The sequence below is a fragment of the Lepidochelys kempii genome, chromosome 6 (genome assembly GCF_965140285.1).
Source record: "Lepidochelys kempii isolate rLepKem1 chromosome 6, rLepKem1.hap1, whole genome shotgun sequence".
Taxonomy (NCBI): Eukaryota; Metazoa; Chordata; order Testudines; family Cheloniidae; genus Lepidochelys; species Lepidochelys kempii.
Genome location: NC_136385.1, coordinates 10,042,936 through 10,058,584, shown reverse-complemented (window position 1 = coordinate 10,058,584; position 15,649 = coordinate 10,042,936).

Below are 15,649 nucleotides of genomic sequence, written 5' to 3'. Positions count from 1 at the left end.
ACCAGGGCAATAAATGGGGTTAGATGCAGAGTCAGTAGCCAGAAGAGACTCTGACTGCCTGTACAGAGCAGGCCAGAATTGCCCCCAAATAATTCCTAGAGCAGAGCTTTCAGAATGGGGCTGCCTTGATAGACAGAGGGCTATCTGTGGGGAATGCACAGATAAGGGGCTATGGGGCTAGACAGGGGGGTCTGTATGGCACTGTGTGGATAGAGGGAGAAGGACAGAACTCCAAGCTCACGCCGCTCATCATTGGCTTGTAACTGGGGTTCCCAAGGCCACGAGGCCGAGGAAAGGGAAACCAGCAGTCACAAGGGGACTAGAGGAGATAGACTCTGACCAGCCCTAGGTCTGGATCTGAGCCAGCACCCTCCAGAGGGGACAGACTCCATACTCCATTCCCCACCCCTCAAGGCAGCCAGTCCCCTACTCCAGGGCCCGATTGGAGCCAGCCCCGCCTAGAGGGGAAAGGCCCCATTCCCCTGACCCAGCCAGTTCCCCACTGTGGTGTTAGGTGGACAGAGAAGTTTCTTTCACTTCCTCCCCTTAACTGTTGGGCAGTGTTGCCCTGTGTCTCCCATGTCCCACCCCAGAGGTGGCTGCATTTCAGCACTGGGTGAGGGATCTCTGTGAACTGAAATGCACATACTGGGGGGGAAAGCTCCCAAAGTGACTAAGTGATCCTGGCCCCTAAGGGCCTAAATCCCTGAACATGGGGCTCAGGGCATTTCTACACATCAAAGTTATTTCGGATTAACCAGAGTTTTGGGGGCTAAACTGCCCTGAGTTCCCACGGACGTTTTTTTCCTAGCGAGCTGGCACAAGCCACCAGATTGAACTCAAATTCCCAGACTGCGCTGGCCAGGCCCATTAAAGTCACTGAACATCCTCTAGGTGGGATAGTGGTTGTCCTAGAAACATACACCCCTGCTCCAGCCATTGGAAAGTGCAGTCAGGGCAGCCAACATACAATTCTGCTCCTCGCAGCGCCCCTTGCTGGGGGAAGCTGCAGCGTGGGGAATAGAAAGAGAGACAGGACGTCTTATCACTCGATCTTGGTTTTTTATGAGGTAGGACGATTTGGTTTTCTAGTGCCAGTTTGGGGATTAAAGTGCACAAAATGTGGGGGGGGGGTCAGCCCCCCCCCAGCCCCCTTGTGGTGGTTCTGCCTCTGTTTCCCTCTTAGTCCCAAGAATAGGGACAGGCCTAACTTCCCTCAGGGCAGTGATGGCAAGTCACCATCTCTAGTCCAAAGAGCTCTGCCACCCCCCGGGCTACCCTTCCTCCACTCCCTCACAGTGCGCTGGCCGCCGGGGCTATCTCCATGGGGGCAGAATTGTTGCTTCCATCATGGGACTCAATGGGCCGGGCGGGGTGGGGGGGGAGATTCTGGCAATGTCGGGAATATCTGGCAAAGAACCAGGCCAATGAATAAAGAAGAAATGATCTCTGGTGGGACAGACAATGAATAAAGAAGAAATGATCTCTGGTGGGACAGACGTTTGTCGGAGGCCATTGATAACCCCAGGGCAGGTAGACGAGATTGGGTGGGGGAGGGGGAGTTGCACACTGCATGCCACTAATACCAAGGCTCAGATCCCACCTCGCTCTTCTCTCCCAGGGAGCCCGAAGGCACTTTACAAAGGACGGCAAGTGTCCTTGTAGCCCCTTTCACCATACGGGGAAAGTGAGGTACAAAAATGTGACCGTCCCAGACCTTTAAAGGTATTTAGGAGCCTAACTTCCACGGAGAGAGGTGCCTAACTGGGCAGAGCTGGGAATAGAACCCAGGAATCCAGACTCTTATGTAAGGGGCTGATGGCCCATTTGTGAAACTCAGTGATTGGCCCCCTTCCGACCCTGGAGAAAGGGGAAGGGCCAAAGAGGAGTCAGGATCCTGAGACTGACAGTCCCCAGGGCAAATGGGGAGCAGCTAACTTCCAAGTCAGCCGGATTGACAGGGCAGGCAGGCCAATGAAGGAGTCAACAGCATAGTTTAGGAAAAAAAACCCTCTCACTCCTGCCCGGGGCATGGGCTGCTGGAAGTTCGCCTTGTTGTGCGTTCTCTGTGGCCTCTAGCCTAGTGGCTGTGCTAACCAGGAGGCGTGGCTCTTGTCTAGAGAGCAGATATTCAAAAGGCCTTGACAAATCGGAAAATTGGTCTGAAATCAACAAGATGAAATTCAGTCAAGAGAACTGGAAAGGACCATACCTGGGAAGGAAAAAACCCCAGCGCACGGCTACACATGGGGGAATAACTGGCTAGGCGGCAGTACTGCTGAAAAGAATCGGAGGGTTATAGTGGATTGGAAATTGAATACGAGCCATCAGTGTGATGCAGCTGCGCAAAAGGCTAATATCATTCTGGGGTGCATTAACAGGAGTGTCGCATGCAAGACACGGGGAGTAATTAGTCCTGCTGCGCTCAGCACTGGCGAGGCCCGAGCTGGAGAACTGTGTCCAGTTCTGGGCACCACAGAAAGAGGTGACTAAACTGGAGAGAGGCCAGAGAAGAGCAACAAAAATGATACAAGGTTTAGAATGTTAAAGAAACTGGCATGTTTAGTCCTGAGAGAAGAAGTCTGGGGGCGGGGGGCTGATAACGATCTTCCAAAATGTTAGGGGCTGTTATAACGAAGATGAAGATCAGTTGTTCTTCATGTTCACAGAAGGCCGGACAAGAAGCAACGGGCTTAATCTGCAGCAAGGGAGCTTTAGGTTAGATATTAGGGAAAACTTTCTAACTCTAAGATTGGTTAAGCTCAGGTTACTGAGGGAGGTTGTGGAACCCCCCAGGACTAGAGCGGTAGATATGCCCAATGGCCTGGGATGGGATGTTAGATGGGGTGGGATCCGAGTTCCTACAGAGAATTCTTCCAGGGTGTCTGGCTGGTGAGTCTTGCCCGCATGCTCAGGGTTTAGCTGATCGCCGTATTTGGGGCTGGGAAGAAATTTTCCTCAAGGGCAGATTGGCAGAGGCCATGGGGGTTTTTCGCCTTCCTCTGCAGCGTGGGGCACGGGTCACTTGCTGAAGGATTCTCTGCACCTTGAAGTCTTTAAACCACGATTAGAGGACTTCAACAGCTCAAACATAAGTTAGGGGTTTGTTACAGGAGCTGGTGGGTGAGATTCTGTGGCCTGCGTTGTGCAGGAGGTCAGACTAGACGATCATAATGGTCCCTTCTGACCTTAAAATCTATGATTCTAGAGTTTTTTAAGAACAGGTTGGACAAACACCTGTGAGGGAGGGTCTAGGTTTCCTTGGTCCTGCCTCAGTGCAGAGGGGGTGGACTATGACCACTCAAGGTCCCTACAGGTCCATGATTCTATAATAATTAACATGATGTTAAACACAACTTTGCAGCATGATAATAATTCCAGGCTCTTACCATCTGGAGATCTCAAAGTGCTTCACAAAGGAGGTCAGTAGCATTATCCCCACTTTACAGGTGGGGAAACGGAGGCACAGACAGGTGATGTGACTAGTCCAGCAAAGCTGGGAACAGAACCCAGGAGTCCTGTATCCTAGGTCAGTGCTCTGCTCACTTTACCATGCTGCACCCTCCCAGTGTAGCTGTAAGGGCCAAAATCTCCAAAAGCTAAGTGTTCCAACAAACATAATGCTTCAAAGCCCATGGGAAGGAATCCAGCCTCTATTTTATTGTGGGAGAGGAGTGCTGACATGAATAGACTAAAATCTTCTCCAGAGCCAAACTCACCCACGAGTGCCTCTGCTGGGCTTTTCCTTCAGTTGATTTTAATCGCAAGCCTCTGAGGGCTAAATGGTCTGTACTGGTTTGAAGATGTGCAGATGCTCTGGTTGTCTGTCAAGAAAGGAGCGTGCCGTTCTCTCCCCGGGGGGTGCCTTCCCTGCCGCACAGATCTTTGACTTCCAAGTTTTCTGCAAAGCATTCAGTCTGCTGGGACCGTTTGAACATCGGCGTGTTGCCTTGCCATGGTATTGAGTTCGGCCCTGCACTCCCACGGTGGGAGAGGTGAATGCCTAAAACTCAAATGCTGGCAGACTTGTGAAGGTGGCAGGTACAGTCAGACACACACAACGGTAACTGTGCCCCAGGCTCTGTGACTGGAGTGTTGAGCAAGGTAACACAGGGAGTGTATGGTGGGGAAAGGGAGAGAACCCAGGAGTCCCAGCCCCCTGCTGTAACCACTATATCCTAATCCTTTCTGAGCTGGGGAGAGACCCCAGGATTCCTAGCGGGGAGGCCAGCTCCCCCTCAATCCAGCAACATTAATTTTGTAGCTTTCCTAGGCTTTTTGTGTGGAGGGCTACATCTCCCATAAGGTTCCCCCCCCGGCACCGGGGAAAACCCTCTTTTCCACATGCCCTTGCAAGGGGGATGTGCAGAGCCAGAGAGCTGAGGTGGAAGCAGGGATGGGTACTGCTGCCCTATCTGTGCCTGTCTCTCCCACGAGAGCTGGCTGCTACAGCCCCTGTGCCCCACATGGGCTTCTCCATGCGGCTCCACCATCTCCCCCCATGCAGCTGTCTACCTGCTGCTTCCTCTCTGCATTGAGGCAGGCAGCCCCCCCAGGTAGGTGCTGGAGTGGGGGCTCCTCCATAGGATCCCCGAGGGGGTTTGCTAGAGATAACCCTCTCCCCTCCCAGAGCTGGGGATAGAACCCAGGAGTCCTGACTCCCAGCCACCCCTGCTCTAACCCTCTAGACCCCACTCTCCTCTGGGAGTGGGAGTCCCTATAGTCCCCACCCAGGGAGGTGGAGGGAACCCCAGAGGGAAAGGAGCTGGTGGCTTTTCCCAGGATTCCAAGGAGACCTGGGGGGATGCACCCCTAAAGTGTCTGTGGAGGTGGGGAGCCCGGGCTGGGTATTGGTGCCCCTGGATGGGCCGGGGCCAAAGCCCTGGAATGAATTATTCTTTACAGGGGTGGGGGTGGTTTGAGAAGGGGGCTGGCTGTGACACAGGGGAGTTAATCATGGATCTGTCAGTGGGCAGCAGGGATCACCCCCTGGCTGAGATCCGTGTCGGGAGCAGGCTGGAGGGTTTAGCTGGATGATCCCCTATGGGTCCCCTATGGAGATTCCCAGCTAGGGTGGCTGTGCTTGGATGTGGGGGAGGAGGAAGCTGGACTTCAGCTCTCACTGAGGGCAGGGAGCTTGGACGTCTGCAGGCAGATCAGGCTGGGACAGGCTCTGGCCAGCAGCTCAGGGGATTGGGGAAGGGATGGGGCCGCTGGAGGGAGGTCTACCTTGCATTTTCGCATCTACAGACCCACCCATCTCCCTAGGCTTCAGAGGCCGAGCCGCAACATCTACACGGCAGCTTTTAAGCACTGGAACACAAGCCCAAGTCTGGAGACACCAATTCTTGGACTCATGGCGTTGGGTTTTAAAACACAGGGTAGACATACCCTGAGTGACTCTGAGCCGGGTCATGGTGGGTTGTGAGTAGGGCTTGGCCGAATTTGAGTTTTGTTTTTCAGGATATTGAGGGATCAGATCAATGCTCCTGTTTTGTTTTAAAAAAATTTGCGTGGATTTACATTTTCACAGTTGCAGCCAGTGTGGGGAGGGTCAGGCTAATTATCTAATGGCAGCAAACACCGAGATGCACCGAGTTATGGCTTTATACCCGTTGAAACACCAACTGTCGCCATCGCGTGTCAAAATATGCAAAGGCAATCGCCTTAACTCAGGCTCTGTCGAAACAGGTCTCAGGCTGCATTTTTCTTCTGTTGCCTGTAAATTCTCATTATTGTGGGTGGAAACATGTTTTCGTCAGTTTGCGAGTGCGCGTGGTGCGATCGACATTTACTGACGCTTACTGAGAAAAATCTATGGCTCCCAAACCTAGCTTTGTGACTTTCTCTGCTCGGGTGGAGCCGCTGCAGATCCCTTACCCTGCTGGCTAAAGCATTGGACTGGGAGCTAGGACTCCTGGGTTCTATCCCCAGCTCTGGGAGGGGAAAGGGGTCTATTGGGTTGGAGCAGGAGCCATCCCCTCCCTCAGCCTTTCTCTGGGGGCTCAGCTGGGCCGATAGGGCAGACCCAACCCCTCGTCCCCCCACTGGGGAAGGGTTTGGGGGATTTGCTTCCTGACCAGCAGGTTTTCTGCTCCCTTTGCCCCTGCCTCTCCCTGGTGCAGGGAACGAGACCAGGCTGACTTCTCTCTCCCGGCAGGTGCCTGGATGGAGAAAGAGAATCTCCAGTGGGAAGGGCCTGTGGGAGCAGAGCCACATGGGACATCCTGGAGCAGGGAGATGCTGGTGGGGGGCAGGGTGGAGACCCCGCAGGGAAAAGACCCACTGGAGAGGAGGTAGATTTAATGTTTGCCTCTGGGCAACAGAGACCCAGCAAAGGGGAGAGAACTCACTGCTGCCCAGCGTGTGGGAAGAGCCATGGCTGGAGCACACACCTTGTCCGGCACCGGAGATCCCACACTGGGGAGCGGCCCTACAAATGCCCCATCTGTGAGAAACGCTTTGCCCAGAGCTCCAGCACCAACCAGCAAGAGCAGATCCATGGTTGCAGAGAGGTCCCAAATTCCCCAACAGTGCAGGAGGCTTCAGCCACAGCTTGGACCTTCCTGACCACCAGAGATCCCACACAGCATGAAATCTGGGCTGCTACCCCACCCCCAAGTATGTGGGACCCCTCCCCACTAAGTCACAATATCTGGGGTCAGAGGAAGGAGAGTGCCAGGGCTGTGGGTTTGGAAGGCTCTGGAGGTGGTGGAATAAGGGTTTGTCTGCACTGGGGAAAGCCAACTAGCATAGCTGTCCCGGTGTAACTACCCCACTCTAGCTATTCCCATGTAACTATCCCACTCTAACTGTCCTGGTGTAACTACCCCACTGTGGCTAGTCCTGATGTAGCATAGCTATTCCCACATAACTACCCTGCTTTAGCTGTTACACTGGAACAGCTACAGGACAGTGGAATTACCCCGCTCTAACTTTTTTGGCGTACCTATCCTGCTCGAGCCGTTCTGGTGTGCTGTAGCTGTTCCAATGTAACTAACCCACTCTACCTCGCCTGGTGTAATGTCAGCTATTCCGGTATAACCCTCCCACTCTAGCTATAATGTAGGTGTAGCTATGCCCCAGTAGTAATTCCCCTCTACCTATTCCCGTGTGTAACATGCCTATTGCATCTGACCATCACAGCTATTGCAGTACACTTTCCCCCTGCATGAGCTAAGCCCTTGGCTACACCTGGGGATGCGGGTGGCACATGGGCCAAGTGGAGTCCAGAATGCTGGAGGGCCAAGGGGCAGGTGTGGGAGGGGAGGGCTGGCATCGGCGCAGTATTCTCGGGGAGGGATTAGTTATGGGTGGTGAGGGGGCAGAGATGTGGCATCAGTGGGGAGTCCATTGGTGCTTGATTATTAAAAAGAGAAGAGGTTGTGGTGACCCAGATTCTGCTGGTTGGTTCTGTAGCAGGAATCCCCTGTCCCCCCATGCTGGAGCTGTGGGGCAAAGTGTGCCACATCAGGACCATCTCCCTGTTTGGGATAAATCACTAACCCTCCCAAAGCCCATCCCATCATCTCCCTTGATCTCTGTGCCCATCCTGAAAATGGGATCTGGCTACTACCAGCCTAACTGGTTATAACCATCACTAGTGGGTTTCTTTAACTGCTTACAAACAGGTACAAAACCTACATATTATACAGGGATCCTTTGCCCTTGCAGCTGCCTCTGGGGTGGGTACAGGGGCTGTTTAATTGGCTCACAGCAATGCCACATGCTGAAGACACAGAGGGAAGAAAACAAAGCACAGAGGTGCTAGTTTAAGGAAGGAGAATCAAATGGCCCAAGATTGTTACTCCCCAAATCACATTCTAGCACCTCACCATGGCCCGCCTAGATCAGTAACTCACTTGTCAATTTGTAGGTGAAAGGGGGTGGCCTGCCCTAGGGGAATTGCCAGGGTTTTCCCTCTGACCTTTGGAAAACTCCACAGGACAGACTAACTCTGTTGACCCTTGGGGAGAGGGGGCATGGATACAGCCTTCTGATTGAAAGATTTGACATTCAGGAAGTAAGTCTTGAAAAACAAAACAATCTTTCTTCAATATTTTCTGGTACAATAAACTTTAAAAGCATATATCAAGAAACAAAACCCAAATCCCTTTAACACAAGTATGCATATCAAAGTCCCCAATACTTCAATACCAGAAATATAAAGGAAATAACCTTTAAGTGGTTACACTCTGCATTGGGTGATCAATCACATGTTGAACGCTAACAGCAAGTTCTTACTAAAACATTAAAACTGTATACATAGTTAAAAACACACATACACAGACATCCAACTTTATTATCCCAGGCCTACACATTCATACATTCTAATTATTCCTTATGTGAGGGTCATCATGCTTACTTCTTCAGTTCCTCTGATTTAGGTCCATCTGCTATCCTTCAAACTGCTTTGCCTTCCTTTTCTTTCTTCAATGATTTCAGTTCTTATTTTTCACCTTCAGACAGTTCTCCTGATGTTCACTCATTCCAGTGTCTTCCACTCAGGCTAGTTAAAGCTTCCTCAGCTCTCTGCCTTATATACAGATTCTAGTTCTTTCTGATTGGTGGGAATGCATGGGATTGTAAAAAAATAACCAATCAGGTTTAAGCCCTTTATCTGTCAATCAAAGTGCACCTGGTTGAAGACCTGAGAGGTAGATGCTGGACCTGATTGAAGTCCTGTGTTATACTTAACTGACCCCTTCCTTCAAGTTTTTGGAGTGACCTTTATTTCATCTCAGCCTGCTGATTGGCTATTGGCCAAATCTCTCCTCCATTTTGGATTTCTCTGACTGTGACTGTTTGTGACCACTGTCTTGTTATCCTGTAACCACCTAAAATTATCTTTATTAATTATCAAAACTCTATAACGATGAACTATCCATATCTAAGCATACCCTAACACTACCGTTCACTGTCACCACTCTATTTTTATTATTTTAAACAAGTTTAATTTGGATCTCTCCCTGCTTCAGCTAGTGGCCAATGCTGGGTGCTTCAGAGGGAATGAACAGAATAGGGTTATTATTGAGTAATCCACTCCCTATCACCGAGTCCCATCTTCTGGCAGTTGTAGGTTTAGGGACACCCAGAGCATGGGATTGCATCTCTGACCATCTTGGCTAATGGCAATTGATGGACCTATCCTTCGTGAGCTGAACTAATTCTTTTTTAACCTGGTTATACTTTTAGCCTTCACAACATCTCCTGGCAATGAGTTCCACAGGTTGACGGTGTGCTGTATGCAGTACTTCCTTATGTTTGTTTTAAACCTGCTGCCTATTAATTTCATCGGGTGGCCACTGATTCTTGCATTATGTGAAGGGGTAAATAACACTTCCCTATTCACTTTCTCCACACCCGTCATGATTTTATAGCATTCTGTCATATCCCACTTTAGTCATTTCATTTCCAAGCTGAAAATGTCCCAGTCTTATTAATCTCTCCTCATATGGAAGCTGTTCCATCCCCCTCATCATTTTTGCCCTGTTCTGTACTTTTTCTAATTCTAATATATCGTTTTTTAGATGGGCAGACCAGAACTGGGCGCACTATTTAAGGTGTGGGCGTACCCTGCATTTATGTGGTAGCATAATATTTTTCTGCCTTATTATCGATCCCTTTCCTAATTGTTCCTAACAGTCTGTTCATTTTTTTTTTTTTGACTGCTGCTGCACATGGAGTGAATGTTTTCAGGGAACTATCCACGATGACTCCAAGGTCTCTTTTCTGAGTGGGAACAGCTCATTTAGACCCCGCCATTTTGGGTATATGTAGAGTTGGGATTATGTTTTCCAATGTGCGTTACTTTGCACTTATCAACACTGAATTTCATCTGCCATTTTGTTGCCCAGTCACCCAGTTTTGGGAGAAACTATGTAACTTATTCACAGTCTGCTTTGGACTTAACTATCTTAAGTAATTTTGTATCATCTGCAGATTGTGCCACCTCACTGTTCACCCCCTTTTCCCAGATCATTTGTAATATGTTGAACAGCACTGGTCTCAGTACGGGTCCTTGTGGGACCCCACTATTTACCTCTCTCCACTGTGCAAACTGACCATTTATTCATGTCCTTTGTTTCCTGTCTTTTAACCAGTTACTGATCCATGAGAAGACCTTCTCTCTTATCCCATGACAGTTACTTTTCTTAGGAGCCTTTGGTGAAAGACCTTGTCAAAGGTTTTCTGAAAGTCCAAGTACACTAGATCCACTGGATCACCCTTGTCCACATGCTCATTGAACCCCTTCAAAGAATTCTAATAGACTGATGAGGTATGATTGCCCTTTACGAAAACCGTGTTTACTCTTTTCCAACTCATCTTGTTCATCTCTGCCTGATAATTCTGTTCTTTACTATAGTTTCAACCAGTTTGCCTGATACTGAAGTTAGGCTTACCAGCCTGCAATTGCCGGGGTCACCTCTAGAGCCTTTTTTAAAAATCAGCGTAACATTAGCTATCCTCCTGTCATCTGGTACAAGGGCTGATTTAAGGAACATAAGAACGGCCATACTGGGTCAGACCAAGGTCTATCTAGCCCAGTATCCTGTCTTCCGACAGTGGCCAATGCCAGGTGCCCCAGGGGGAATGAACAGAACAGGTAATCAACAAGTGATCCATCCCGTCACCCATTCTCAGCTTCTGGCAAACAGAGGCTAGGAACACCATCCCTGCCCATCCTGGCTAATAGCCATTGATGGACCTATCCTCCATGAATTTATCTAGTTATTTTTTGAATCCTGTTATAGTCTTGGCCTTCACAACATCCTCTGGCAAGGAGTTCCACAGATTGACTGTGCTTGTGTGAAAAAATACATCCTTTTGTTTGTTTTAAACCTGTTGCCTACTAAGTTCATTTGGTGACCCCAGTTCTTGTGTTATGAGAAGGAGTAAATAACACTTCCTTATCTACTGTCTCCACACCCGTCATGATTTTATAGACCTCTATCAAACCCCCGCTTAGTCATCTCTTTTCCAAGCTGAAAAGTCCCAGTCTTATTAATCTCTCTTCATATGGCAGACGCTCCATGCCCCTCATCATTTTTGTTGCACTTTTCTGAACCTTTTCCAATTCCAATATATCTTTTTTGAGATGAGGCGACCACATCTGCATGGAGTATTCAAGATGTGGGTGTACTATGGATATATATGTGGGCGTACCAAGGCATATGTTACATACCACAGTTAACAGTTAATATTTGAATTTCTTCAGAAATCTTGAGTGAATACCATCTGATCCTGGTGACTTATTACTGTTTAATTTATTGACTTCTTCCAAAACCTCCTCTATTGACTCCTCAATCTGGGACAGTTCCTCAGATTTGTCACCTATCTTCTTTGAGTGCTCCTTTAGCCAATATCTCACTCCTGAGGTTAAGCAAGGGTGCAAGGTGTATCTCTTGCACGTATGCAGCTTCAGACCTGGTCCCTGTGCTGCTCTCCTCTCTGCCACTTTGGTCCCTGCACAAGTGATTGCTGATTGGCACGGGAAAGTTTCCTACAATGGGGGAATGAACAAAGCAGCACTGCCAAGGAATCTTCAGTGGAGGATTGGCGAGTACCTCCAGGAAAGTTTCCTAGTGATCTCTCTGAAGAATTACCATGAAATCTCTCCTACACAGGGCCGTCCTTACCGATATGCAAAGTATGCAGCTGCGTGCTGCGCCAGCCCTGCTCCGTCTCTTCCCCATGGCCCCTGCCCCGCCCCAGTGCCGCCCCCACTCCACCCCTTCCCCAAAGCTCCCGCCCCTGCTCCACCCCACCTCTTCCTGCCCCTGCTCTGCCCCAGCCCCACCCCCACTCCATCCCTCCCCCTGAGGACTGTAGCAGGGGTCGGACCTGCCCTGCATTCACCGGGCCGGCAGTAAGTGGAGCGACCCGGCCCCAGCCCCAGCCCGCTCCGCACTGCCGGCTCCCAGCCGTGCCACTGGTGAATGCTGGGAGGCGGTTCCCTCCTTCTGCCCAGTCTCAAGGCTGGGAGCCAGGGGAGCAGAGCAGAGTGGGCTGTGGCCAGGTCACCCCACTTCCCACCGCCCCATGAGTGCAGGGTCAGGCCTGCCCTGCACTTACTGGGCGGCAGGAAGTGGAGTGACCCAGGCCCAACCCGCTCCGCTCCACTCCACTGGCTCATGCTGGGGGGCAGTTTTCCTCCTGCCCCCCAAGCCTGCACCTGCTCCCCTGCAGAGCCCGGGGGCTGCCCCTCCCCACGGGGGGGCTGCGTAGGGCACCAAAATGGCTAGGGACGGCCCTGCTCTTACATCATTTATTTGGGGGAAAACATTGGGTCTGTTTTTTTTGTTTTAAAAGCCCCAAAGATTCTATTTCCCTCCTTCTCTCTCTGATCTCGGCCTACACTGGGGATATTTGATGTTTTCACTTTTAGCGCCAGCTACTGGAGTCAGGTGATGAGTTAAGAATCACAGCGTTCATTAGAAACTCAAATTTTTTTTAACTCTTTGCTTGTGGAGAAAAGTTTAAAGATCTAGAGTTAAAAAAAAAAGTACCACACAATTTTTTTAACAAGAAGTCTTGTGCTTTTTTGAAGCTAATCTTGTGATTTTGCGGGGATCTGAGTGGTGATTTTTCAAGACTTGGATTTGGAGACAGGTTTCACTGTTTTGGGATGCTTTACTGGGATGAAATAAATCTAAACAAATAATCCCCACCAGGAGTTACCAGGGCTGGTTGCAGGAAGTGGGTGAGACTTTCTGGCCTGGTCTTGCCTGGCAGAATTTGATTTTTATTTTTTATAATTTCAACAGATAATATTGATGTTTCTTAAGTATTTTTTTAAATTCTTTTCAAATGTAAATGTTCACAGTTCCAGGAAATTAGGGGGCAAGGCTAGACAATAGTTATTTAATGACAGTAGACACTGAGATTCAGAAAGTTAAAGTTTTATAATGGTTAAAACACAAACTGTCACCAGCACTCATCAAAACTATGGAAAGTAGAATACCCTTAAATCCATGTGTAACAAGCCTCATTCAGAAGTCGAAATCACTGCATAATGAGTTCTCAAGCAGGATTTTTCTACTTTTCCTGTCTGTAAATTGCAATGACTATCGATGGAAATATTTTTTCACTGGTTAGTGTGGGGATGGTGAAAGTAACGTTTACCGATAAAAATCAAACCCTTCCAAGCCTAGTTATGCTGGAGGCCAGACAGGATGGGCACAAGGGGCCCCTTCTGGCCTTGAAATCTGTATATATCCCCTCCCACTGCACCCAGGGGCCTTGTGACCATGCAGACTTCCAGAGATCCCCCATAACTATGCCTCAGTGCAGAAGAGTCAATATTATGTGCTTTGCAGCAACAATACCCCAGCTGAGATCGTGGGGCCCTAACTGTGCCGGGTGCTGCCCAGATCCATTGCCCTTACCCCAAAGATCTCAGCCTGTACATTCAAAAACAAACCCAGGGGTGGGAGTTAGGCTTATTAAGCTACTGGAAACTCCCCCGGTGTCCAAAGTGAAGCAGTGCAATGTAATCAGTGGTCCCCCAGAGTTCTTTAGTGGCTTACAGACAGTAAATTAACATCCTTTCCCCTAGGGGGAGCCACTGTGTCACTAGCTGGCTGTAGACTAGTTATTCTGCAATTCACAAATTCAGGGCTCTCCATCCTGGCGCTTAAGCATCCAAGCCACAGTGATGCTTCCATCCAACCTCTCGTTACACCCATGCCCCCCTGCTGGAGCAGGGATGTTCAGCCTTCTGCTAAAATACACTTGGGGAAAAGGAAAGGGACATTTGTCAAGTTAAACAAAAAAATGCAACCAATGGGCCCATCTAGCCCGATATCCCCACTCCCTGCGGTTCCAGATCAGACCCCTGCATCCATCTGCCAAGATCAGAACCATGGGCCCATCTAGCCTGGTATCCTGTTTCCAGCAGCGGCTTCAGAGGAGCCTGTAAGGAGGCCCCTAGTGGACAGTTCCAGAACAGCCTGCCTGCTGGGAAAGCTTCCTCCAAACAACTGTTACTTCCTCACTCTTGTCCTTTCAGCTCCTTCTGATGACAAAAATGGAAAACATTCGAGGCTGAGCTTTTCCCAGCTCCCCGCTGGGTTTGGATCCCCACCACAAAGGCAGCTGCAAAAGCCCCATTCTTTAAAATAAAAATTTCCCTGACTCACTGATTTTTGCCAAGTGTTTTGACCTTCTCCCAGCTAGGACAATGGAGATCGGATGGCTCAGGCATTACAATCCTAATTTAGGATGTGGGGGACGTGAATTCATTCCCCATTCCACCACAGACTCTCTGGGGGGCCTTGAGTAAAGCACATATGTGCTCATCACACATGCAGCTCTACATTATGACAATAAATAAAATCTAATCTCATGCTTCAGAGCTTCATCCCTGCAGCTGTCAGGAAGGCCTTTTCCCCCTGATGCACAGTTGGCCAGGTTCATTCTGAGAGGTTTATTTCCTCCCTTCCTCTGAAACACAGAGCTTAGCAGCTGGAGGCAGGACACTGGACAGGGTGAGCCAGTGCTTTGAGCTGGTCCAGAGAATACTTTCTCTGTGCCTGACTGATGGGTCTTGTTCACGTGGTTAGGGTTGCCAGATTTGGGGTCAGGAAGCAATTTCCCCCCAGGTCAGATTATCTGAGGCTTTGTTGTTGTTTTGCCTTCCTCTGCAGTGTAGGGCGTCGGTCACCTGACAGCATCATCTGGGCATATCTCATCTAATCAATTCCTTGAGGAGCTGAGCCAGAAGCTCTTCCCGCATGCAGTGCATTTGTAGGGTCGATCCACCATGTGGGCATCAGTGGTGGGCTGGGTTGGGATCTTCTCCTCCCTACTCAGGGTGGCCCTGCATGGCTCTGCTCCTGCAGGCCCTTCCTGGTGGGGAGTCACTTCCGCCCCAGGAGAGAGGGTTTGTCTACACTGCCCACTAAATCTAGGGCTGTGGGCTCCATGTGTGTGAGCATCCACACTGCATTGTGAACAGACTCTCATGGGGCACAAAGGGGCTATTGTGTCTCTACTTCTCTCTCTGTGGACAGGTTTACACACAGCCCCTTTATTCAGTTTCTCTCTGCTGTAACCCAGGCTCTCGGACATTCAATTCCCAGAACAACCTCGGGGTTATAAATTTGCTCAGCAAACACAGTTACTATGTGAGCAGAGGGTAAATTAGGAGGCAGGGTCTATTTCGGCTGAACTCACACATAGGGCTCAAGGCCACCTGGGTTCTAATGGTTAAAGCACCAGTGGCTGGGAGCCAGGACTCCTGGGATCCATTCCCAGCTGGGGCTAGGGAGTGGCCTCTAAGGCAGCAGTGGCTAGTGGCCAGGACTCCTGGGTTCTATTCTTGGCTGCGGCGGCGGCGGGGAGTGAGGTCTAGTGGGTTAAAAGCAGCAGTTGGGGGCGGGGAGTGAGGTCTAGCGGATTAGAGCAGCATGTGGGGGCGGGGAGCCAGGACTCCTGGGTTCCCCTCCCAGGTGGGGGAGAGCAGTGCGGTGAGGCGCTGGAGGGGTCTCTCTCCACTCCCAATCCACTCGGTCTGCGGCTGCTCTCCCGGCCAATGGTAGCCGGGCTGAAGTGGGGGGGGGTGGCCTGTCCCAGCCAATCACTATGGAGATTCTCCCGGGTTCCCCCCCCCCATCCTCTCCACCCCCGCTCCCCCCGCCCCATAACG